Below are 26,014 nucleotides of genomic sequence, written 5' to 3'. Positions count from 1 at the left end.
TCTCCTGAGGAAAGCCTTGAGCAAACAGTTTGGTCCCAGATTCTGGAAGCATATTCAGAATAAAGAGTTCTCCTATATATATACTTCTAATCCAAGGTATTGGATTTTCCTTGTATCACTCTCACAGTTTATGGCTGTGGGACTTCTTGCCCCCTCTCAAGGTTCCTTTTGAACAATCTGATAACCATCATGCAAGCGGCTGTTTTGAAGCTGGTGCCAGCCCTGCAGATCAGAAGATCACAGCACACTTTCACCTGAAGTTAGGCAGTGGATGTGAGCTGCTTTGCAGTGGTGAAGCATCCTGAATACTCAAGTGAGCTATGGGGATTGCTGTTGGTCTGTGTCGCTGAAGCCTCCTTGCTATTCTAAAGAGGCTATAAAGAGGAACAAAGGACTGAGGATTTCACCAGTTTTGCTTTATTTTATATTTTCCAGCAATTATTTTGGAAAGGCTGCAAACTTCAAGGATGATTTTCTCCAACTTGCTGGAGTAAATCTCACATGAAGGAAAGTAGTATCAGGTACTTCTAGTGACTCAAAAAGCGACCTGTTGTTTTTATTGCCTCTTCTGTTGGGTTTCAATTTCAGTTACGCTATGCAGGGAACATCTGTGGAATAAAAACTCTGTTGTGGTCAAGACTTTCTCCTCAGAGGATATTTCCCTCTGCACAGCACCAGTACAAGTTTTCTTCCTTCTGCCTTTGAAGTAACAGTTGCGTTACAAGTGCTGTGAGGTAGAGCAAGCAGAGATAAATATTTTAAGGGGCAGCAACCCCAGCCTCAATGTTATGTGATCGTAAAAGTCTGCTTAAAGGATTTAGTCCTCAACCATCCATACTGAGCTCTTGCCCCTTTCTGTTCTCCAGCCAGGCACTTGCAATTTGTGACTGTCATGTCTTACATCCTTATGAATGGAAGGACATGATGTAGCTGGGGTCAGCCTGCACTTGCTGGTTCTGGAAGCAGCTAACCCTTTAGAAGCAGAGAGCAGGACTCTGATACTTTAGCTGTTAAAGCATTTGTAGGCTTTCCCTTCCCTGCAAGAAACTGCTAACTAAACCAGAAGCACATCAGTAATGCATGGACATCGATAAGCTGGTTATGTGTCAGTTCTTTTAGCTTTTAAAATCAAACTGCAAATCTCAGGTTCATAGTTACATAATTCAGGTAGTTAATTAATGCATTTAGGTTTCCTAAACTGGGTGCCAAATTCCTATGTGGTGTAAGTTTCAGAGAGTTAATCTCTGTGAAAAGGGGAAAGGAGAAAATTTGGTATTTGTAGGCAGGATTGAACAGGGTGTGATTTTTCTTTCTAACAAAATTTAGTGATTTTTTTTTTTAACCTCAGGTATTTAGTGAGAAATTTGGAAATTCCTGATTGGTGTGGTCAGCAGGAGCAGGGAGGTCATTCTGCCCCTGTGCTCTGCACTGGTTAGACCACACCTTGAGTACTGCGTTCAGTTCTGGGCCCCCCAGTTTAGGAGGGACATTGAGATGCTTGAGCGTGTCCAGAGAAGGGCGACGAGGCTGGTGAGAGGCCTCGAGCACAGCCCTATGAGGAGAGGCTGAGGGAGCTGGGATTGGTTAGCCTGGAGAAGAGGAGGCTCAGGGGTGACCTTATTGCTGTCTACAACTACCTGAAGGGTGGTTGTGGCCAGGAGGAGGTTGCTCTCTTGTCTCAGGTGGCCAGCACCAGAACGAGAGGACACAGCCTCAGGCTGCGCCAGGGGAGATTTAGGCTGGAGGTGAGGAGAAAGTTCTTCACTGAGAGAGTCATTGGACACTGGAATGGGCTGCCCGGGGAGGTGGTGGAGTCGTCGTCCCTGGAGCTGTTCAAGGCAGGATTGGACATGGCACTTGGTGCCATGGTCTGGCCTTGAGCTCTGTGGTAAAGGGTTGGACTTGATGATCTGTGAGGTCTCTTCCAACCTTGGTGATACTGTGATACTGTGATACTGTGATACCCAGCCTTGCATATGTGCATCACTGGGGATTTATACATATTGCAAGTTAGTAAAGCTTTCAGCATACATTGTTTGCATGTGTGATTAAGGAGTGACTATCACAGGATCTCAGGATGTCAGGGGTTGGAAGGTACCCAAGGAAATCATCGAGTCCAACCCCCTGCCAGAGCAGGACCACACAATCTAGCTCAGGGCACACAGGAACGCATCCAGACAGGCCTTGAAAGTATCCAGAGAAGGAGACTCCACAACCTCTCTAGGGAGCTTGTTCCAGTGCTCTGTGATCTTTACAGTAAAGAAGTTCCGCCTTGTGTTGAGGTGGAAACTCCTGTGCTGCAACTTACACCCATTGCTCCTTGTCCTATCCCAGGGAGCAAGTGAGTAGAGCCTGTTTCCCCAATCCTGACCAGCTCTCAGATGTTTACAAATATTTATTAAATCCCCTCTTAGTCTTCTCTTCTCCAGACCAAAAAGTCTCAGGTCCCTCAGCCTCTCCTCATAAGCCATGCCCTCCTGTCCCCTAATCATCCTCATAGCCCTCCACTGAACCTTCTCCAGCAGATCCCTGTTCCTCTTAAACTGAGGAGCCCAAAACTGAATGCAGTGTTCAAGATGAGATCTCACCGGGGCAGATGACTCATACTTTGATGTCATTTGCTGTGTTATCTAGATCCCAGTTATGGAGACGATGGTGTTTTATGTTGTCATCTACACGCAAGAACATCCCTGCATGTATGTATCTGTTTGAAGGACCAGGCTGTGACTGTTTTAGTCTAGAGAATGCAGTAACCCTCAGATATTTTTGCTGTTTCCATTATTCGGTGAGAATTATATGTGTTTATGATAGTCCAAACAGCAAATAGAAGTGCATTGCAGATGTAGATATATTGTGAAGTGCAGCGGTTTACATGAATAGGAAGGATTTATCTTGTTGCAGCATTGAATTTATGATGCTAAGCTGTGATATTTTCCCATTTCAAAAATGGTATATTGCAGCAAGCTGATATCAGGGTGATAAAATAAATGTTTCTTTTTTAATTTGAGTCACTGTAACATGCTAATAATGTTGGTGACAGGAACAGAACTGCCTTATTTCAGACATGAATATAATGCATCCGTATTAAAATTTCCAAGCAAAATTCATTTAACACTCCTAAATGAAACTTCTTGTTTAGTTCAATCTATTAAACAGATGTGTTTGAGGTCTTCAACAGAAGTATGCTTTTGGACACATACCAGGGGGCTAATATGCCCTGTTTAAATTGATCTTTGGGACTTTTTGTTCCCTATAATCCTGAAAAGAAAAAAAAGAAGCTACAGTTGCTGGTGGTGGTCCCTTTGCTGGGCATTCAGGCAGTCCACACTGCTTGCTGTTTTCCTAGCAAACTCTCAGCAGATAGGGTTACTAGGAAGGAAGGAGAGGTCATCTCTTCCCTTTTGCTGTTTTCTTTTCTTCTAGCCATTGCCAGGGCTGTATTCAGGATATCCATTTGCCCTGTTCCTAGAAGATGTGATAGAGCGTGAAGGAAATGTTAGTGATGTCCTGCAGTTCTCTTCCACTTGCACCTGTGCACTGTGTACATCAGCTCCTGAGGGCAGCTGGGTGAGCCTTCCCTGACCCTGCTCAGATACGATCCCTGGATAGCGCCTGGTCAAGCAGGGAGGGAAGGAGATTCTTGTTAGCCACAGACAAGAAGAGAGAAGGCTGTTGTGACTGCTCCAGGGCCACAACACTGCTTCCACGCGAAGGACAATGGGGATGCAGTGAGCCAGTGAGGTTAATGTTGGCCAGCTGGCATTGTTAGAAGGCTAACACTTTTTCCTTTATACAGCTGTGCCTCATCCATAAGTGTTTTACTGATTTCACTGGTACTGTCCCAGTCTGAATACAGGTAGCTGTAAAACACTGCTCCTGACTCTGTAGTGGGCTCGTGTTGGCTGCACGACTGTTTGTGCTGAGCGCGGTCAGTATAATGACTGTGAAGCACCATGGTTAGAAGTCAAGTGTTATAAAATTTTCCCCAAACATGTCTGTAGCAGTCAGTGGACCTGCACATAAAGTAGACCACTGAATCTGAATAAAAGATTGGTAATTTTGTGGAATAAGGAAAGATTGTCATATGCGTGCACTCCTGGAAAGTTACTTGAGTGAATATCTGCTATTTGGAAGAGTATCAGAGAGTGTCAGACATAGGCTTGTTTAGCTGAAAGATGCTGCTGGAAATACCAGTTAGAGGATGTATAGGCTCAACTGGTGCTGAATGGGGAAAAGGCAAAATAATTATTTTAGTGCTAAATTACCCCTGTGTTTTTGGAGTGCAGACAAAAGGATACATTCTGCTTTTGTTTAACGACAGATCTATTTCTGTTCAGGGACTGCTAGAAGAACAAAAAGTTGTTAGAGAATGTTATTTTTAAAGACCTGCACTGATTCTCTTAATTTAAGGCATCCTAGATAAAAGAGGATTCTCCTTCCATTTCTACACCTCATTCACATGGAGGGATATATCTGAGGTGAAGCAGCAAAATTCTGACAGAATTAGTGTAATCTTCCACCTAAAAAATAATAGATCCATTTGGTTCATTAAGGCTTAGAAATTAATTGGTATTGATCTTATCCACATACTTAATAGCCTTTCCCTCAGGAACATTTCCTTCCTGTAGATGTTTCTAATATATTTTCATGATACTTATTTCAGTTTAACGATAGAATAGACATAGAAACCCTAAACCTTTAAGAATAATTACTGTTTATAACTGAAAAAGGTGCTGCAACTTTAAATACAATTATTTACTCTGCCAATGTGCATCATTGACATTCAGCTTCGGGTTACGCTTGCTTTCTGGTTACACCCCAGACCGAGACAAGCTGCATTCACCCCCCTCTTCACAGGCATCTGTACAAATGGGAAGGAAAAGAGATTTTCAGCAAAACTCTTGGGTTTTGCATGTGTTACACATTCTTCCTCTTGAACAGAAGCCTCAGCAATGAATAAACTACTGCTGTTAAATCTTGGAAATGTAGTGGAGACTGGCAGCTATTTGTAATTAGCATATTCCGAATATACATAATTGTATTATGGCTGAAAATTTGATCCACCTTCTGTGTTTCCTTCTCTAAGAAGAAAAATAAAGAATGAATAAAGCTAAGCTGGTCTTGTTTTAAATACCTTTTGCTACAGATGTAACATCTTCTGTTACAGTTAATGAGCATTGTTTTCTTTTGTTTAAATTCTTTCTTGCAGAGGCTTAGAGCAAGAGTGCTTTAATAATGAAAAGGCCTTCTTCTCTGGAATGTCTGTCTGATAATAGCCTGAAAGATTTAAGAATAATACTGTCAAATAATTAGTTTTTAAACAAATAACTATGTATGACTAATTGGAGGGGAAATGGAAAATCTGCATCCTCCAAACAAAGGCAGTGTGTCTCTTTAAATAGCCAAATACTTTTTCCTTCTGTTTTGCCACTGTCAAGAAAAAAATAATATCAAATCTCATTCAGGTTGTAGCTAAATATCAGCAAACTGATAATTATATTATTATAGAGAAGGGCAGGGTAGCTGGAGGATATATACAAGGTGCTTCAGTCCTACAAATAGAAGCTGATTCGCTTACTGATAGTAGAGACATGTTTTAGTCACTTCATAGAATTAACAATTGATCAGCTTGTTAGGCTCTAGTTCTTCATAAGCAGAGCATTGTCATTACATGGTGCAAGCAGCTGAGCTTGTGATTAGTAAGGTAAAAAAAAAAAAAATGTTTAAACTTGCTTAAATTGGAACTTTTTCAGCAGGCAGTTTTTGAGCAATGCACCGATCCTCACCTTTCAGAAATAAATATATCTTATACCTGCCTGGTTGATTTGCATTTAATTTACTTTTTTTTTTCTCAGAATGATCAGCTCTATTTGTTTGTCAAATCCAATGATTCAGGCTGGTGAAAGCATAATAACATGGGCCACATCAGAACATTACTTTCAGATTGCCCCGGTCACTGTAAATATATATCAATAGATCGTATTGCAGTAGATAAACCAAATGTGCTGCTGGAGGAGAATGAAAAGATGTTATTCCAATAAATATATTCATGATTGTTTGTTGCTAAGCGTAAGTTATGTTTTCTAAATCAGCATTGACTTAAGCTTGAGCAAATTCAATAGCAAAAATTCCCACAGAGGCCTCCCCTGCTCCGTATGACTAATATATTAAAGAAGATAAATAGTAATTTTTAAAATTTATTGCACTATGGGATTGAACACAAGAGGAAACCATTTTACAAATCTGAAAGTTAAGGTCACCCTGAGAAGAAAAGGACACTTAAGATGACTAGAAAAACTCTGCTTCCTTGAGAAATTGAGATTCAAAGTTTACTCTTTCGACAGTGTGTTTTATAGGGCTTCAGAATCCCAAGTGTAAAACCGGAGTCTGTTTTGATGGGCAAATAGTTTAAAACTGCCTAGTGGATAGGCACTGAGACACTCCTGTCTAACCAAGTGCTACAGCTGAGCTTCCAGTCTCTTAATTCATTACAGGCTAGGAAGCTTTTTATAGTGTTTTTTTATAATATAAGTCAGTATTAAGGTTGAATTCTCAGAAACATTTCATTGAACTCTTCTAATAGTTTTTAATAGTTTTCTCCCTTTTCCTTTAAAAAAAAAACCCATTATATATCTTCTAGTCATTCTGAACACTGCTTTTGGTTCATAATTCAGCCTCTTAAGAATATGACAATAGAATAGAATTTTCTTTGGGCCTGTTAATAAAGTTAATGAATTATTTTTCTATTAGGCTGTCTTAGCTAATACCATTCGCTTGTTTGAGCTCTAGCAAAGCAGGACAACATTGATTTTCTTTAAGAGATGAGTAATGAAAGATCTACATTCTTAAATATGTAGATAAAGATAAGTGACTTAATTAAAAAAATTATCAGTGGAAGACAGTAAGATGAATTAGCTGTTTTAATTTGTTGTATATGTCAATACGCAGTAACATAACTTGGGGTATTACATAAAATCCACTGCATCCTTTCCAGTGTGATTTCATAGTGTCTTCAGTTCCTTGTTCTTTTGAAGAATTCCTGTATTGGGAATGTTAAGTTCTTGGAACTCTTTGCCCCAACTTCAGCTTGCATAGGTCTTGACTCTGCAGATATTTAATGTGCAGTGCAGTGCAGCCTGGTAGGAGTACTTCCGCTCTGATCAATAATAATGTTTAAGGGCTTTGTCTTTGGTAGTGGAAGTCAGGTTATAAGCTTGATTGTTTTCCCAGTGACTGGCAAATTCCACTCTTTGATCACATGTGCTATGAATGGAATATCAGAGCTGGCAAAATTCCAGGCTAAATTGCTTGCTAATTTTTGACCAGTTTTATAAATTATACACGATGAAAAAGGGACATCCTGGGGCCTCTGTCTCCTACCTAGGTCTGCTTTCGATATCGTGGGTACACAGTGCAGGGGAGGAGGAGCTGTTAGAAGGAGCTGCTCGATTAAGACGTGGTTGTTGATCTTATTAAAGGAGGAGATAAAGTGCCTTCTGCTGGAAGGGCTGCTCTGTGTCTCAAACTCTTTCAGGTTGTTGCTTTGGTTCTTTTTTTGATCTTGTGTAATAGAGCAAGCACCCACACAAGTTCCACTGGAGGATTCCCTAGTGGGAATAATTATGTATATGGTGCTGTGCCTTGAATAAGACTTTCACAATTCTCACACTTAAATTCTAAGTGGCTCCCAAGTCATGCTGTTTTTCAAGCTTAAAGATCGTATTTTTCAGAATGTATTTTCTCAAATCTCAGTGCAGCTACAAATACAACATTTGACAAGCATGGCTGAGCTTCTGCTTCAGGTTCTTGGGTCATTGCCTTTCTGTTGCAAATGCCTGGTCCAGGAGTTGCTTTTAAGTTTAGTTATTGCTATCTTTTCTAGACATCTCTGTTCGCTTTCTGGGGTGAGACAACAGCTGGTTCACATTTTGCTTTCTTCTAATGCTGGACTCATGGCTGTCCTGTGTGAAGCTGGGTGATGAGAAAGAGTGGTGTGCTGTAGGCAGGCCATATATGTAAGGGGAAGGGGCTGGAGGGAGACTTTTTAAAATCTATGGGTAAGGTGTTGTTTGGTAGATAGGACATGAGCTGAGAAGTCAGTTACAATGTCTCTGCAGGGCTTCCAAGCAACAGTATGGCACTGCAGTGAGACCACACCTCGAGTACTGCGTTCAGTTCTGGGCCCCCCAGTTTAGGAAGGACACTGAGATGCTTGAGCATGTCCAGAGAAGGGCGACGAGGCTGGTGAGAGGCCTCGAGCACAAGCCCTACGAGGAGAGGCTGAGGGAGCTGGGATTGGTTAGCCTGGAGAAGAGGAGGCTCAGGGGTGACCTTATTGCTGTCTACAACTACCTGAAGGGTGGTTGTGGCCAGGAGGAGGTTGCTCTCTTCTCTCAGGTGGCCAGCTCCAGAACGAGAGGACACAGCCTCAGGCTGCGCCAGGGGAGATTTAGGCTGGAGGTGAGGAGAAAGTTCTTCACTGAGAGAGTCATTGGACACTGGAATGGGCTGCCTGGGGAGGTGGTGGAGTCGTCGTCCCTGGGGCAGTTCAAGGCAAGGTTGGATGTGGCACTTGGTGCCATGGTCTAGCCTTGGGCACTGTGGTAAAGGGTTGGACTTGATGATCTGTGAGGTCTCTTCCAACCTTGGTGATACTGTGATACTGTGACATATGGAGACAAATTTTAGTCTTCAAGATGAGGCTGGGGAGCTGAGGGAACAGGAAATGTGGAAAATGCCAGGCTGGCCTTGGCTGTACCTCAGTCTTCTTCATGGGGGGAGCTCTGGGCCCCACCTTACATCTCCCTGGTCTTGGCCAGAGGAAGGAAACAAACTGCACTCAGAAATTGCAGCTGAGGGGTGACCCTATGAGGCAAAACGCAAACACAGCTCCGAACCTGTCAGTTTTGCAAGTATTAAGGACCACTTCTTGAAGGAGGATTGTAGCAAATTTGCTTGGATAATTGTCGTGGAGGGCCTGTAGGCCCAAATCCAGGCTTGTTTATGCCTTGCCTTGCCTTGCCTGGACATATTTTTCTGCCCAAACCAGGGGTAAATACACCCTATTATATGCCTGCTGCCTTATCATTGCCTGGTAAGTGTCATTGCTGCTGAGTTACCAGGAAGCAGACTCTGAATTGTCTGCACGCAATCGGCCTATGTAGCCAGTGTTACATCATGCTGAGACAGCACGACATCCTGCCTCTGCATCTGAAGGTCCTGCCTAAGAATCCCTGGAGAGTGCATCCAGAAGAAGCTAGGAGACAAGGGCAGAGATTGCATCTTTTGCCTGGAGAACAACATCAGAGACCGTCATTTTCCCCACAATCCAGAAAGAATCTCCTTTCCCTGAAGCCGGGAGGATTCCAGCCTCAAAGTCCACAGGCAAGGACTCCCTTGAAGTTTGGACACTAGTATAGGCTGTGACGTGGCCCCGGAGGGTAACTGATAATTAGAGTTGTGAGTAAATGCTTTAATGCCTCTGTAATTTCTATTGCCTCTGTCATAGAGCAGAAAGAGCTCTCAGCCCACTCTGCTGGGCAAGTAGCATATAGACCCCAGCGGCATTAAGCTGTGGGGAAAAATCTTCTCTCTGTTTATAGTTTGACCTGTTTGCTAGTTATTAGCAAGTTACTGTTAATATTAATCCTAGAATGTTTCCATGACCATGTAGAATCCTTTTAATATTAAATACAGTGGTTGGGGGTGGCAGAGTTCAGAATATTGAGTTTAATAAATATATATTTTTATAGAATATCATCTTGCAACAATTAACTTCTCCCCTCCACCACAATCTATGTAGGAGGCAGAATGCCCCTCCGCAACAATAATTAACTGGAATTGTAAATTCTGAAAGACCAGTTTCTTTTTTCAAGCCCTGAACTGAAAAGGTGACCCTGTGGCATGAGCCATTATGTGTTTTTCAAATGCCAAAAAAGAATATTCTGCTCGCACAAGTGCTTTCAAAAAAAACCCCAAAAAACCAAAACCCAAACCCCACAGCCTAACACCATCAGTCTAGCCCAGAAGGAAGCTGTGTCTGTACTGCTGAGGCAGAAGTATGTGTGAGACGTAACAGGAGAGTTGGGTGGCCAGCAGATCAAGAGAGGTGGTTCTGCTCTGGTGAGACCCCACCTGGAGAACTGTGTTCAGCTGTGGGACCCACAACACAAGAAAGACATGGATCTGATGGACCAGGTCCAGAGGAGGGCCCTAAAGGTGATCAGAGGGCTGGAGCACCTCTCCTACAAGGAGAGAGCTGGGGTTGTTCAGCCTGGAGAAGAGATGACTTATCCATGGAGACCTTGTAGCAGCATTTCAGTACTTGGAGGGGCCCTACAGGAAGGCTGAGGAGGTGCTGTTCAGAAGGGCTTGTAGTGACAGTATCATGGGTCTTGGCTTTAAGCCAGAGCAGAGCAGATTTAGGTTGGATATTAGGAGGAAGTTCTTCACAATGAAGGCAGTGAAATACTAGAACAGGTTGCCCAGAGATGTGGTGGAGACCCCATCCCTGGAGACATTTAAGGTCAAATTTGATGGGGTCTGAGCACCCTGATTTAGTGGGGGATGTCCCTGCTGACTGCAGGAGGAGTGGACAAGAATGCATTCTGTGATTTGGTGATTCTAGCCAGCAATGTCCTGCCAAACTGTGAAGGGTTGAAGTTAGACTGGTGCTTCAGGCTTTTCTTTGTCTTATCTTGTTTTATTCAATTTGCCTTGCTTCAGCTTGAGAGTAAACTTTAATACTTGTGTCAATGAAATGAGCAGCAAACACTTGCCACATTATGGATTTTGCTGTGTTAAGAGTAATAAATGGGAGCTGGTGCATCTCTAGTGGATGAAAGGTCCAATAAATCCCAGATAACCTACAGCTCTGTCTGGACTTCTGCAGTGTTGCTTAAGCCAGGCTTGAGCACCACATCTATCATAGAGTCACTGAATAGTTTGGGTTAGAAGGGACCTTTAAAGGCCATCTAGTCCAATCCTCCTGCAGTGAGCAGGAACATCTTCAACTAGAGCAGGTTTTTCAGAGCCTGACCAGGAATGTATCAAGGGGGGAGGCATCTTTCTTCTCTCTAGTCTAAATCTTCACTTTTTCAGTCTAAAACCATCACCCCTCATTCTGTCACAGCAAGATCTGTTATAAAGACTGTCCCAATCTTCCATACAGGCCATCTTTAATTACTGAAAGGCTGCCATAAGGTCTTCGTGGAGCTTTTTCTTCTCCAAGCGGAACAATTTAAATTCAACCTTTATTTAGGCAGCTCTGCTAAATTAGAATGGATCCAGAGCGCAAAGCAAGAACAACCATGCTAAAAGCCAGGCTCAGCGCAACACTCCTGCTTCTGACCTGAATGTTGACAAATAACATGTGGGTGTTGGCTCTTCATGTGACGGCCAGCCTGCTTTTGAACTCTCCCCACACTTCTGGGTCTCTGCTGGAAGAGGATATGCTGTCCCTGATTTATTTATTTGATCCTAAATCCTCCTGAGTGGAGAACAGGAAGCTTCAGAAAGTAGTAAGTTCCAGTTAGGGTGACTATCATAGGAATGTTCCTGAAAACCAGATGTACAGACCTTGCGGTCAAAAAGGTAATAGATTATTTATGCAATACTGATATTCTCAGTTACTAAGTTGGATGGTGCTGTTGCAAGCAGAGAAATAATTAGGAATTCTTGTACAACAGAGAAGCCAAATTAAAAAGGACAAAACTGTAGTTTAAGAAATCAGGTGTCTTTGTCTGGAGTGCAAAAATAATTTAAAATGTTATACCACTGTCCTGGAAGGCTAATAGGTCTAAAACATGTCCAGGCTTGCCCTACTCTTCTGCTGATGGGGGAAGCAAGGGCAGGAGGAAAACGAAGACTCAGGCCATTATGTCCAAAGTGATAAACAGGTACCCACAGATGTTTATGCACTTGTGTCTTGCCCAAATAAGGGTAAGCAAGCCCTGGTCTCACCCAATATAGTCAGTTTTGTAAATGCCATTCTGACTGGTGAATCTCTGTGGCCAAAAGAACCATTACACTTGGGCAAACAATATAAATTGAGCTAAGTCACAAGCAGCTGTGTTGCTTCTGCCTCACTGCTCTGCCTCAGTGTGTGCTGCTCTGTCCTACATTCTGCTCTGCTCAGACAGCATGCTCTGCCTCACTGCTATCAGCTTGGACAATGTGTTCTGCTCTGCCTCATGCTTCAGACCAGCTTATCCCTGATGTTTTGGGCTTGAACTACCTGGAGACTTAAGTGCCTCATGTTTACCAGAAGGCATTAAGTGCTTTATGATGTGGTGAGAAGTTCCACTGACATCGTACCCTCTGCACCTCTGCAAACCTCCATGTCAGGTGGAACTAGGATCAGGTCAGAAATTGTTTACCTCTTTCCCAGCACCATGCTAAAGCCTGGGAAGATCTGGAAGCCTCTCAATTGCTATGAAGATGCTGAGCAGTTCCAGCACTGCCGCAAAGGAGCCAGGGACTATCTCTGAATTCTACTGAACTGCCGTGACTAGAACAGACTTTCCCTACGGCTCTGGGATGCCTATTTATAAGTGGGGCAAAGCCACTTTAGGTGGCTAAACCTTTCTCAATTTAATGATTGTCCTAAATTAGTGAATTGCCCATAAGCATCCTTGTGAAGATTTTTCCGACCAATTTAGAACCCAAATTTAACAGGTTTGTATATAGTTTGTGGGTGGGGCATTTTGGAAATAAAATAACTACATATTTTATAATTCCTGCCTCATTAATTACCCCAACTAATTCAACTGCACCCTCCACTGGCTATTTATTATGTCTTACGCAGTACTACCAGTATACTAAGCAATTTCTGCTGTTTTTCCAACATACAGTTGCCATAAACCGCTTCATACTCACAAAATACCTGCCCAAAGTTGCACAATGAATGAAGCTCAACAGATAAATACCCACGTATTTATCCTATTTGCTCAATGCCATCAGCTTAGGAAAAGAAAAAGGATCAAAAGGGTAAAATAAGGCTGGTTGTACTCTCTCAAAAATATCCTTTGGGTGCTCAACAAACAGTACATTGAGAAGAGAATTTTGAGCATTGTCTGGATCTTACTGGAGGTTAGAAGTGGGTAGGATTTCACCACTGGTTGAAAAACAGCATGCTAGACTAGAGTAGTAATAGATAGTTACATGGAAACAAGTGAGGTTAGTCTGAAATAACCCAAGGCACAGCTCGATACTAAAAGTCTGTATCTTTCTATTTGGATGCAGTGGAGCTCTCTGGCAAGTGAAGGTTCAGTTACCTGCAGCCTCACTCACTAATCTTGGCCAAAACACTTGTCAGCTGCAAGAAAAGGGTTTCACTTGGAGAGGGGAAAACAGAAAACCAGCAAGTGATTTTCCATTTTCCTCCTTCCCTCCTTCCTCTTTTTTTAAATTAGTGTTGCTGGTTTGCATTTAATTAGTGTCCAGTATGGAATTAAAATGCCTGATGAATTCCTGCAATAGACCCTGAGTTGTAGCATATTTTTAATAAGAGCAGTTTTTAATTTAAACCAGCACTGTAACTTTCTTTGTTAATGGCTTTTCTTCTGTTTGAGTGGCTCTCTTGTCTACTGCCAGGCTACGGAAATGATTTTTGCAATAGGCCTAGAATTTGGATCAATGATGGTCACTCTGTAGACCTCTTAAAAATATATCTCACAGTGCAGAACACTCAGATGGGAACAGTTAAAGTAAGCGTGTTTCACTTCTGTGTTCCAGTTCATCAATCTTTAAAGAGACACTAGTAGGTCAAATGAATCTAACACTGATCGATTTACAAGAATAATTCCTTTTTGAAGTGAATCACAATCCATCTCCAACTAAAACCACATAAAATAACAACACTGGGATGCTGGTGTTGGAGTACTTAATTGCCTCAGCCCCTCACAGTCATCCCTTGATCCGTAATACAGCCTGATTTGGTTTATACAGTGCATTACATTTTTGTTCAGTTAGCTCTTACTGAATATGAGTACTTGTGGTTAACTAATGTCCACCATCAAAAAGGGCATCCCTCCTTGGCTTTGAGGAGAGGTTCCCTGCAATATGATAGCAACACAGCCTATCTGTCCCCCAGTCTTCTTACCAAAGGCTGCTTGTTACTCAATTGCACTTTAGGAGCACACATTGGACTCTGACTGGTCGCCATCCTAAAAGGCAAATACCTGTGGTGCAGCAGTTCAGCAACAGCACAACAGCAGTTGTCATGGGATCACAGAATCATCCAGATTGGAAAAGCCCCTCAGGATCACCAAGTCCAACTTAGAACGCTACTCTACAAGAATCATCTTAAACCATATCCCTAAGCACCACATCCAAGCGACCCTTAAACACATCCAAGATGAGTGACTCCACCACCTCCTTGGGCAGATCATTCCACTGTCTGACCGCTCTTTCTGAAAACCTTTTTTCCTAATGTCCAATCTAAACCTCCCCAGTCTCAGCTTAAGCCCATTCCCCCTTGTTCTATTTGTAATTACCTGTGAGAAGACACCAGCAGCAGCCTCTCCTTTTTGGGCAGTTGTAGACAGCAATGAGGTCTTCCCTCAGCCTTCTCTTCCTCCAACTAAACAGCCCCAGCTTATCTAACAAAGTGTTCATGATTGATCTTGTTTTCCTCTAAGGATGAATGCATTTGAATTACAATCAGCATACTGGAAAAGGTGTTTGTGGTAGTAGAGTGGAGGAAAACAAGGCATATTGAGGATGTGTTTTCATGGGACTATTGGTGACAGAAGATTCTATGTGAAGTGGAGAGTCTCTGTTTCAGTTGCCAAGGTGGTATCTGCTGTGACATTTTGTATCTGCTGCCAGTTCTAGTATGATTGAATTTGGAGGTTGCTCTCTAATAAAGTAGTTGAGTTTGAGCAGCATTTGCCTCAGGATAATATTCACAATTAATTTACTCAGTAATGGGGGGGGGGGGGGGGGGGGGGGGTGTGGTTGGGGAGGGAAATTGTGGGGAACCAAAAGACAAAATTCTGTGACTAGTCATTGTTGTGGATCTTTTTGAGGTCTGTCCACTTTTCTAATTTTCTTTTTCTTCTGGCAACATAATATTGATTCCAGCACCACAGGACCAAGAGCTCAGGACATAATTAACAGATATATCTATTTGTTCAATCTTCTTCTTTACTCAGTAGTAAGCTGCTGTCATTAGTTAGAAAACCTTATATGACTCCTGGTACCTGAAGAGCACCATACACACCTCACCCAGGTCCCTCAGACTCAATGAGAGCAAAGCCCAGCTGTACCATGCCTGTACTGTGATGGTGGTGCTTCAGTTAGCTCCAAACAAGCAGACACCTCGCCAAGCTGAGCAGAGATCAAAGTTTATGACTCAAGACCTGTGCTGTCAGTTCTGGGGTAGGACTGAAGTTGTTCCTAGCTCAGACAATGCTCTGCAGTCTGTGTGTGGTCGGTTGATCCATCCAGCATGTTGTTGCCAGACTGTAGAAGTCAGCACATCTTGGTGATTGGTTCTGAATATGCTTTTGTTCCTTTGACTAGGACCAAGATTGCACAAGGCTGGGTTCTCCTTTGAAGTGCACTTGTGTATTGACCCTGCCACAGTCTCCATGCCATACAAATGTCTTGCTATCTTATTAACAGTATTTTGCTTCTGCCATTCAGTTGCAGAAAATGAGGAATATATACATATATTTTTTAACAGTTTCTGAACTGATGGGTCAGGAACTCAGTTGTGGATTTTTTCTACTCAGTAGAACAATGATTTTTTAAAAATAACCTGAGAAGCAGGGTTGCTAAGTAAACAATATAGTCTAACACTGAGTAAATAGCTTATTTTGTAACATGAAAGTCAAGTGACAAAACAAAATTGGGAAGTTGAGTTACAGCTCTTTGGTTTGCACCTCTCCCCTCCTGTGAAAGTTTTGTTCTTCACTGTTGCTACAGGAGATTCTGTATGCTAGGGGTAGATTTTTCAGTCAATCCCAAGCTGATTGTGTTTGTACAAAACTGGGAATATAAAAAATGTTTCCTTCCAGTTTGCTGGTAGTTACCCTATGTGCTACCCTGAGAAGGGCAGAAAGAGCAGAGATAGCACACTGCAAGGTATTTTGCTATCAGCTTAGGTACTAGTTAACACAGGTGGTAAAAATGTGTATTCAGTCCATAACTACACTTCTGGAAAATTTACTGCTGTATTTATGAAGTGTTTTTCCTTAGAATATTTTAACAATTAGCTAATGAGTCCCAAGTGGAACAATTATCTCACATACCCAGCCAATTGGGATTCTTCATCAGGCAGAGTGCATCCACTGTTCATAAAGCATGTTTGTGTTCCAAAAGCAAAAGTAATTATTCTGTGCTTTCCCCTTGGAGTGTTTTGTGAATTAAAACAAAAGCAGAGACCAGGTTACATTGGTGACACAGAAATGGACAGACCCTGCTGCAATCAGGGGCCAATACAGCTTAGGGAAGCGTGAGTGGACATGATGTAACTGTTTACTGTGAATGAGGTGTTTTGGGGAATGATAATATAGTAGAATCAGAAAGACCCAAATTTGGTTGCATAAGGACTCTGAGGACAACCAGAAAGATATCTAAATATAAAACAAGATTATTTTGTCTGCATGGAAAAAATTCTATGTGTGTAGCAGGTATTTTCAGTTTCTTTCCTCTACCAGCCTGGAGTAGATGACTGTGGTCAGGTTACTGAGGATGACACTGTTAACAGTATTTACTTCACGTTTGTATTCTAGTCCATTTATTGCTCCAAGGCATAAAGGAGATGTAGCTCTGTTCCAGGCCCTGAGCAAACCTGTAATTCAGCCCTATGGATGGAGAAAGGAGCTTTGCCCATCCCACAGTGTTCAGCCAGTTTAAAAAAAAGTCTCTATCAAAACAGGCTCTGAGTTTTTGGAGTGCCTTGTAGCACAGGTTTCCCACAATTAGGTACAGAAGATTTCTCCTCACACACACACTAAATAATCTTTGCAAGATACTAAATTTATTTGCACGCTGTTTACAGAGAACCATTTGTTTAAATCACATCCTTCTTTATTCAAGCCTCTTCAAGGAGACAGTTACAAATGTCTCAAACTCCTTTTTTTGACTAAATAACAGAACCTTTCTTTACTGCTTGCAATTGATGAATCTCTTAATTTTTATGTTATTCCCTTGGGATTACCTCTTGTTCTTAATTTGAATTTCCACCCATAGTCAGTTACCAGCTACTTCTTATATATGAACTCTGGGCTAGCCACCGGGCACCCAGAAGCAGCTATGGGACCTCCCAGAGTTTCACCCAGAGACACAAACTTACATGAGACCCCCTTCTCCATCCTTTCCCTCCCTTGCTTTCCTGGGAAATCTCTGCAAAATAACCTAGCAGTTCTGCTGGGTCCTAGTGAGTGGGAAGAAAGGCAGGTAATCACTCTATAGCAGGTCAGATACCTTTTACTTCCATGGGAGAAATGAAATTCCTCTTCAGTTCTGAGAAAAGAAAACACTGAAATAGAAATAATTGCTTCAGATAATTTGTGCAACAACTGTAATGCTTTGCTACCTGGCAGGAGAAGCTTACAGTAGGGGAAAATGCATATTTGCTATGTCTGAAACATTACTGAAGGTATTTCCCTCAAAGACACTTCCCTGCACATTTTTTGACGTGCTGCCTGCTTTATGTGAGTGCTGCTCTGCTTCTGAGAGGTCAGTGGGAGTGGAGTAGGACACTGTCCCTGCTCGGCCTCCTCTTTGAACAGGGCTGAAGCAATTCCTGTGCTTCCTTGAACACACTGTCTGTCTCCTATGTGTGCCATACACCAGGGCATGCGGAAGATTTTGAGCTGTAGAACCTGGATAATCACAATGAAAAATTCTCTCTGATAAGTGTAGTTGAAAGAGTTGCTTCATTTGCAAAACTGCTTCTTCTTGGCCCATAAATACACTTGAAATCTGGGAGTTCCAGTGACCAAAGGTCCCCAAAATGTACCACGGGAGATAGTGTATAAGAAAAAGCTGCTCTTCCCCAGACCAGATGGGGCCCAAGTTAGCCCCTGCAGTTTGTGTCACATCAAATTCCCAGATTCGCTTGAGATCTTCAATCTGCTAGCTCTTGCCTTCAGTCCTGTGCTTGAATTTATTTTCTGACTCTCTGCATTGCTGCCACTCCTATATGATCTGAACTCCACTGGATTAAACTTAGAGGCCACAAACTTTCACTTAAACCGAGTCTGACTGAGAAAGGTTTTCTGAGAGAACTTCCACCCAACTCACTAATCTCACTCTGTCACAGTTAGCTGAGGAAGGCTACAGTGAATGGAGCCAGAAATGGGGTGGGTTAAACACACTTTTGCACTTCTCTCAGTAAATTCTTTAACATGCCCACAATGGATAGAAGGTTTGTTCTCATCTCTGAAGGAGACAGTGAAGACAGACCTTAAAGAACTTCATATGCTGGTAATGCTGGTGAAGAAAAATATATTTCCCCCAGAACATGCAACACATAGGATATCTGCCTGTGTGTGGATGGTCCAGCTGCTGGTGTGGTTGATACCTCATGCTATGTGGATATAATAACAGTTTAGTTCTCCTTTCACAGGAGGCTGTGACTTTTATTTCCATTAGCTCTCGATGACATTGTTTTCTTCTCCTCCAGCTTCCCCCAGTTGCTACTAAGTGAGATTTGAAATATTCCTGTGGAAAGGGACGACTAGTGGTGACAAACTGAGAGGCCACCATCAGAGACTGGTATTTTAAATAGAAAATTACTTAATAAAAAAAATTCAAATGTAATATTTTTTTTTTTAATTAAGAAATTGAAGGTAAAGCTTGTTGGAAATCTGCTGAGGTCTGCAAGGTGCTGGAAATTTTTGCAGACCCCCTGTGGTTTTCAGGCAATGTGCTTGGCACCCTCACAGTTTAGTGCTACCTGGTCTGGCTGACTTTCTTGGTTGGAGAGCTTTCTCACGTTAGTCTGCTTTATGCTGTGAAACTTGACGTGACTGAGCCTCTCTCAGTGATAGCTGCAGGAGAGTAAATGCAACAGAAAAGTTGATGTTGACTATGGGAGTGAATGGTAGAGGATCTGGGTGTAGCAGAAGTTTCGGTTTCTTGCACTGTGAGAAGTCTTATTTACTAATTCCTTTCTATCTGGTGTAACTGCTGCTCAATGCGATTAATGATGGGGAAAACTGAGGACTTTAAGCACCTTATTTGTCCTTCCACCAGCTGCTTAGACAAGCAGGTTGTATCAGGAGGGAACATGAGGTACAAGCCAGAAGGTTCGTTACCACTGTTTGTGGCATTGATAATCTCTGGTTATTGTACCTTCTGTGGTTCACTTCAAAAGATCTGATGTTCAGAAATCGTCAGTGATGCAGGAAAGGGGCATATGATGGATTTAACAGTGCAAAGCCTTCCAAGTAGACGCTTCCTCCATCTCAGTTGTGGGGAAGCTGGAGACATAGAGGGCTGTGGACAGTTATACCTGAAAGTGAAGGAGGCTTTCGTCTGCCAGCAAGAGACCTAATGAGATCGGATGCCTAGAAGTAGTAGCTAGAAGAGTTCAGATTGGAAACCGGGTGCTGTGTTTGAAGTGCGGTTGATTAACTGTTGGAGTAACTCAGGCTGTGGTGCATTTACTGCCACTTGAAGTCTTCAGATCATGCTAGACCTGGCCTGATACAGAGATGTCTGTGTGGGAGACTAAATGAGAATGCAGATCACATTGTTTCCCTCTGGCTGGCCCTTTCTAGGAGAGCATGGACACCCTTGAGGGGATGGGGCACACCTTGTGAGGTGATGAAGGAGACCTTCAGGCCCTATTCTCCTCCTGCAGCTGCTCACACTCCTGCCCTCCTAGAGAAGAGTGAACGGAGCAATCCTGTGACAGCAGCATGTCAGTATGATTAATGACAAAGCATAATTTCCATAGACAGTTCATTCTGGCACAAAGGACCACTGGCAAATTAGAGACTTTGTGGTAGTGGTGGGGCCGCAGAGGGGTTTTCTCTGAGGACCGGGATGGCTCTGGCAGGGAACGATGAGCGGGGTTCGGTAGAGCAATCGGTGCACGTTGTATGGATAAGATTTAATGAGATTTCCGAGTAATGACAAAAGTTGGTAGTGTTTAATGTCTCGCCGCTTTGTTATGCATGCGGTCAGGGCCGGGGACAGCTCCATTGTGCCAGAGAGGCTTGGTATAGCGGGAGCTGGCGGAGCCGCCGAGGCGGAAGACGGCCGCAAGAGGGCAGCAGCGCCACGCCGCAAGGCCAGCGGCTAGCGGCTGCCCCCGCTGCAACAGCCCCGATTCGGGGAGCCGAGCCCCGCCCTGCCGCCCCGCCCTGCCGCCCCGCCCTGCCCGAGTCCTGGAAACAGAATCACAGTCTGGTATAGGCTGGAACCGACGTTTAGGGATCTTCTACTCCAATGCTCCTGAGGTCAGCAGGGACGTCTAAAGCTACATCAGTTGCTCAGAGCCCTGTCCAACCTGACCGTGAATATTTGCAGCCTCTCTAGGTAATCCGTGCCGGTATTTCACCACCCTCATCATAAATATATATATATATATATATATTCCTAACCCTAAGTTTCCCTTCCTTGTCCTGCCACAACAGACCCTGCTAAAAAGACTGTCCCCATCTTTCTCATAGACCAACAAATTCATGTCTCTCCTGTGTTGTGAATCTAGCACTGCAGTGGGGTCTCACCAGAGCTCACCCTGAGCTCCTGGCCAACACTGCTTAGGATGCAGCCCAGTGGAATTGGTCAAGCAGGTGTTTGCTCTAGGTCTTGAGTTTTGTCTCTGTTTCCCCTCAAATTCAAACAAATGCTCATGATGAACAGGCTGGATACTTCCCCCCACTAAGATACTGCAGATGTTCTGTTTTCTCTCAGTTCTTTATTCAGTAAGACATACAAGTTTCAGAGGGCTAATGATAGGGTAAACTTCCAGGCTGGCAACCCCATAAAGTTTGTGGCACTTGTATTTGCTCTCCTCTTATCAATTGCTTTACAGAAAAGGAGTCTTTTAGGGATGCACTATCTTTATTTAAGTGAGTAATTATTGAGAATGGAGAAATTGCGGCCTTTAAAATATTTAATAGATGGAGGTTTTCTAAATTATTTAATAGCTTATTATAAAAGATGGCATAAAATGGTTTAGTAATTTATTCTTTACAGAAGCTAGCTGTAGGAAGTATTTTACAACATGTAAATATTGGTAGGAAAAGTACCTAATTTAAAATGTCATCGTGTTCCATCTGCCAAAGGAATTATACAGTGCCATACAAATTTCAAATAACTTTAGACCTTTATTGTTTCTACTCTTGAAACATTTTTCTGGCATAGAGAAATTATATTTATACCTATTTCACTGGAGTGCAGAGTCACAGAAAACAGCCTGTGCTGAGACTGAAGGGCAGCAGGTACGACTGTTGTAATTCTTTTCAGATACCAGAACACACAGTCTCAGTATGGGCTTGTGGAGAGCTGTGTGATCTAAAGTAGGGTCCATGGAGACCAAGGTGCAAAGCAGAAGTTACTCAGGGCCAGCCCATGAGTAAATACTGAGAGTGGAGCTCTTTCACTCTCCCCCATAGCTCCCTGGCTGGAGCTTGTTTTTTCAAAACAATTGTTTTCTTTGTAAGATTGTTTTCCTTGGGTAACTTCTCTTCAAATCCCTCCTGCACAGATCAGCCCTGCTATGATGAAGTCAAGGGCTTCATGCACAAAATCCCAGTTGTCAGAAATACTGGTGTGCCTTGGGAGCTGACACTGTTTTTTATCTCATTTAAACTGTTGCTGGACTTACCTGTAGGAGGCTGGTGGGAGGCTAGTGTCTGCTTGTGGGAACAGCTGTCCTTGCAGGTCACCTTGCCCCAGGGTTCCTGGAGCATAAGGTCAGGACTGAGTTGCTTGTTTGTACAGCCTGCAAATAAGCAGCTATGCTTTCTGAAGTTACAGTATCCCAGTATCATCAAGGTTGGAAGAGACCTCATAGATCATCAAGTCCAACCCTTTACCACAGAGCTCAAGGCCAGACCATGGCACCAAGTGCCACGTCCAATCCTGCCTTGAACAGCCCCAGGGACGGCGACTCCACCACCTCCCCGGGCAGCCCATTCCAGTGTCCAATGACTCTCTCAGTGAAGAACTTTCTCCTCACCTCCAGCCTAAATCTCCCCTGGCGCAGCCTGAGGCTGTGTCCTCTCGTTCTGGTGCTGGCCACCTGAGACAAGAGAGCAACCTCCTCCTGGCCACAACAACCCCTCAGGTAGTTGTAGACAGCAATAAGGTCACCCCTGAGCCTCCTCTTCTCCAGGCTAACCAATCCCAGCTCCCTCAGCCTCTCCTCATAGGGCTGTGCTCGAGGCCTCTCACCAGCCTCGTCGCCCTTCTCTGGACACGCTCAAGCATCTCAATGTCCCTCCTAAACTGGGGGGCCCAGAACTGAACGCAGTACTCAAGGTGTGGTCTAACCAGTGCAGAGCACAGGGGCAGAATGACCTCCCTGCTCCTGCTGGCCACACCATTCCTGATGCAGGCCAGGATGCCACTGGCTCTCTTGGCCACCTGGGCACACTGCTGGCTCATGTTCAGGCGGGTATCAATCAGTACCCCCAGATCCCTCTCTGTCTGGCTGCTCTCCAGCCACTTCGACCCCAGCCTGTATCTCTGCATGGGGTTGTTGTGGCCAAAGTGCAGCACCCTGCACTTGGAGCTATTGAACCCCATCCCCTTGGACTCTGCCCATCTGTCCAGGTGGTCAAGGTCCTGCTGCAGAGCCCTTCTGCCCTCCAACCCAGTCACATCTGCCCCCAGCTTGGTGTCATCTGCAAACTTGCTGCTGACTGACTCCATGCCCTCATCCAGATCATCTATGAAGATGTTAAAGAGGATGGGGCCCAGCACAGATCCCTGAGGGACACCACTAGTGACAGCTGCCAGCTGGATGTGGCACCATTCACCACCACTCTCTGGGCTTGTCCCTCCAGCCAGTTCCTAACCCAGCACAGAGTGTTGCCATCCAAGCCATGGGCTGACAGCTTAGCCAGCAGTTTGCTGTGGGGGACAGTGTCAAAGGCCTTGCTGAAGTCCAGATAGAGCACATCCACAGGCCTCCCCACATCCACCAAGCAGTCACCTGATCATAGAAGGAGATCAGGTTGGAGAGGCAGGATCTGCCCTTCCTAAACCCATGCTGGCTGGACCTGAGCCCTTTGCCATCCCTCAGGTGCGCTCTTATCACCCCCAAGATAACCTGCTCCATCAGTTTCCCTGGCACTGAGGTCAGGCTGACAGGTCTGTAGTTCCCAGGTTCCTCCATCCCAACCTTCTTGTGGATGGGGACCACGTTGGCAGTTTCCAGTCTCCTGGGACCTCTCCGGTGAGCCAGAACTGCTGGAAAATGATGGAGAGCAGCTTGGCCAGCTCAGCTGCCAGCTCTCTCAGCACCCTGGGATGGATCCCATCTGGTCCCATGGACTTGTGGGTGTCCAGGTGGCTCAGCAGGTCCTGAACTAATTCCTCATGAATTTCCAGGGGAACACACTGCTCCCCGACCCCATCCCCCAGTTCAAGAGGCCACTTGGCCTTGAACTCCTCCCTCCTTACTGTTAAAAACTGAGGCAAAGAAGGCATTCAGGACCTCAGCCTCTTCTTCATCATCAGTTATAGTGTTCCCCTCCTGGTCCAGTAAGCAGTGGAGACTCTTCTTGCCCTTCCTTTTAGCATTGATACATTTATAAAAGTGCTTTTTATTATCCTTCACAGAGGTGGCAGCCTAAGTTCTAGCTGGGCCTTAGCCTCTCTAATTTTTCTCCTTAAACACGTCAGGAGAAGCCTTCCCCTCCTTCCAGAGGTGATACACCCTCTTTTTTCCCCCCAATTCCTTCAGGAGCTGTTTGCTCATCCAGGCTGGTCGCCTTCCCCGCCGGCTCATCTTTCAGCACATGGGAACTGCCAGCTCCTGTGCCTTCAAGAGCTCCTGTTTAAAGTAGGTCCAACTATCCTGGACCTCTTTGTTCTCAAGGACTGCTGCCCAGGGGACTTTGGAAATAAGTTTCTTGAGCAAATTGAAGTTTGCCCTCCGGAAGTCCAAGGTGTAGGTTCTGTTATAGTTCCTTCCTATCTCCCTGCATATTGAAAACTCCACTATCTCATGATCACTACACCCCAGGCAGCCTCCCACTGTCATATCTCCTGCCAGCCCTTCTCTGTTGGAGAGCAGCAGGTCAAGCTGAGCCCTAGTAGGCTCACTTAACAGCTGGGTCATGAAGCTGTCCTCCATGCATTCCAGAAATCTCCTGGACTGCCTCCTCTCTGCTGAATTAAGTTCCCAGCAGATATCTGGACCTTGCATTAAAAAGGGACCAGTCGTAAAAGCACTGGTCACAAAATGCAGAAAAACCTTGGCTGCGCTGTGAGCAGGCTAGTATTCCTAGTATTCCTTTTACCACTATGAATGAGCTGAGCCTCTTGTTTCTGGTCTTCTCTGCCTCCTTTATTGACATAAATCAGCTGAATCTCCGACTGAAAATTGTATTGTAGGAGTTTGCTTTATACTCATCTCAAATAATCCTATTTTCTTAAGAGATATCCCTGCCTGGGAGGCATCAGAGAGCCCTAAGATATGTTGCTGGCTGTATCATTTGGTACTTTTGCTGGATCAATTTAATTAGGAGTTAAAATAGTCAATACTTCCTTGTCTTTTGCCATGTCTAACATGTTTACAGAACAGGTTACACTTAAGTTAGTGTTTACCTATAGATGCATCCACACAAATTATTTTTTCCCTCTCTAATAAAAACTGATGGAACAGGCACTACAACCCTAGTTTGTGTATTGCAATATTGATTTCTACAAGAGCACTGTAAGAATGTATTTATCTATCTGTCCTATTATGAAATGGGTAAAAATGTAGCACACCATCATTTCAGTCATTCAGTATGATATCAAAAGCCGTTTGTTTTTTCTCAGTGTGCCTTTTGAGGTATACTGGTTTTTATTTTATTTTATGTGCCAGAAAGAACTTATGCAGGATGGTAGCACTTTGTCTTAAGACATCTCTCTGGCCATGTTTTGTTTTGATTTCGGCTCACTCTAAAACAATACATTGGAAAATGAAGATAGAGTAAAACGTGATAAATTATTGACTGCTGGTCTGGTACTTCTTTAATTCCAGAAAATTTCTCTACTCTCTCTTGGTATTCTGAACAGAAAGGAGCTGAGTGTATTGAGCCAGGGCCTTTCCAATCTTAAGCTTCTGACAGGTGTTTGCTTACATGCTTTGCCCTCCAATGTGATAGTGAATTTTGTATTTCTTAAAAGCAAATTCTTATTTGATCAAAGGAAGGGTGAAATGAAGAGAGTGGTGGGAGAAGATGAGAAGAGGTTATTCTGATCACTTTGTAGGTGAAGACCACATTACTATTACTCTCACTTTCATTTTCAATAGCAGATGGTCAAGTTGAGCCCAGGGATGAAAGTGAGAGGACAAATACAAACACTAAAAGCAAAGAGATGCAAACTTCTATGCAATGAAATGTTTGAGCACATTATTTTGCAGAACATTTGTCCATGCTACTGCAAAAGTGTCTCCACATAGTGAGGTTTGAAAGTGTAGCTTTGGGTATAGGTGGGCTGAGTGAGATGTGATGTTGGAAGCATGTAGAGATAAAAGTGCAGATGGCACTTATGATGCATTGATCTTACAGATGCAATCCTATGGAAGTGGCCCTACAGACCCTCTGCTCCTGAAGCAGCAGCCAGACTCCAAAGACCTTCCTTGGCTGAAAGTTTATGAAGACTATTGTGGAGGCAGGGAATTAATGTGGCCGAGTCAGGAATATATAGAAAAATAGAGTTATATTATTTTCCCAAAAACCCACCCCAAAGCTATATACAGAAATTAATTAAGTTTTAATTAGCAGATTCAGTTAGGTTGAGAAGATCTATAAGGATACCACAGGTAATTTGACCATTTTGGAAGTCAGAAGTTGGAAAAGGCTGAGCTATTAAACGTAGCATCCCC

At 43.6% G+C, this 26,014-nt stretch overlaps 1 protein-coding gene across 3 annotated transcripts in view; it reads left to right on the top strand.

Annotated features, from left to right (window-relative positions):
* Nucleotides 1-26,014, top strand: part of TAFA4 (TAFA chemokine like family member 4) — a 106,841-nt gene that overhangs the window by 4,010 nt on the left and 76,817 nt on the right. The gene's annotated exons all lie outside the window — the stretch shown is intronic.

Source organism: Pogoniulus pusillus, chromosome 16, assembly GCF_015220805.1.
Source record: "Pogoniulus pusillus isolate bPogPus1 chromosome 16, bPogPus1.pri, whole genome shotgun sequence".
Lineage (NCBI taxonomy): Eukaryota > Metazoa > Chordata > Aves > Piciformes > Lybiidae > Pogoniulus > Pogoniulus pusillus.
The sequence above is the reverse complement of the archived record's forward strand: the minus strand, read 5'-3'. Positions and strand labels throughout refer to the sequence as shown.